We start from the raw sequence: 955 nt of genomic DNA, 5'->3' as shown, positions 1-955 counted from the left end.
TGTATATTGGATTTTTCCCTGACACTGACAGTCCGGCCCCATGAGACGGTGATTTTCTCGGCCCCTGGTTGTCCGAGGTCGATCCCGCTGCACAGATTCATTCGCCAGGGCCTCCTACAGACAATGCACTTTGGTTTATTGCGCTATCTGTAATAGCATCCGAGATATCACCAGATATATATTTGATTTTTCCCTGACCCTGACAGTCCGGCCCCATGTGTCGATGGTTTTCTCGGTCCCTCGTGGTCCGAGGTCGATCCCGCTGCACAGATTCATGCGCCAGGGCCTCCTACAGACAATGCACTTTGATTTATTGCGCTATCTGTAATAGCACCCGAGATATCACCATATATATATTGGATTTTCCCCTGACCCTGAGTGTCCGGCCCCATGAAACGGTTGTTTTCTCGGCCCCTGGTGGTCGGAGTTCGTCCCGCTGCACAGATTCATGCGCCCGGACCCCCTGCAGATAATTCACGTTGATTTATTGCGCTATCTCTAATGGCACCCGAGATATCACCAGATATATATTGGATTTTTACATGACCTTGGGTGACGGATTCAGAATATCTGTAATTTTCTCGGCGCCTGGTGTTCCGAGGTCGATCCCGCTGCACAGATTCATGCGCCAGGGCCTCCTGCAGACAATGCGCGTTGATTTATTGCGCTATCTCTAACACCACCCGTGATATCACCAGATATATATTGGATTTTTCCCTGACACTGACAGTCCGGCTCCATGAGACGGTGATTTTCTCGGCCCCTGGTGGTCCGAGGTCGATCCCGCTGCACAGATTCATTCGCCAGGGCCTCCTACAGACAATGCACTTTGGTTTATTGCGCTATCTGTAATAGCATCCGAGATATCACCAGATATATATTTGATTTTTCCCTGACCCTGAGTGTCCGACCCCATGAGACGGTTGTTTTCTCGGCCCCTGGTGGTCCGAGGTCG

Source organism: Nomia melanderi, unplaced genomic scaffold, assembly GCF_051020985.1.
Source record: "Nomia melanderi isolate GNS246 unplaced genomic scaffold, iyNomMela1 scaffold0014, whole genome shotgun sequence".
In the NCBI taxonomy this organism is placed as follows: Eukaryota; Metazoa; Arthropoda; class Insecta; order Hymenoptera; family Halictidae; genus Nomia; species Nomia melanderi.
Note: the sequence above shows the minus strand (reverse complement) of the source record.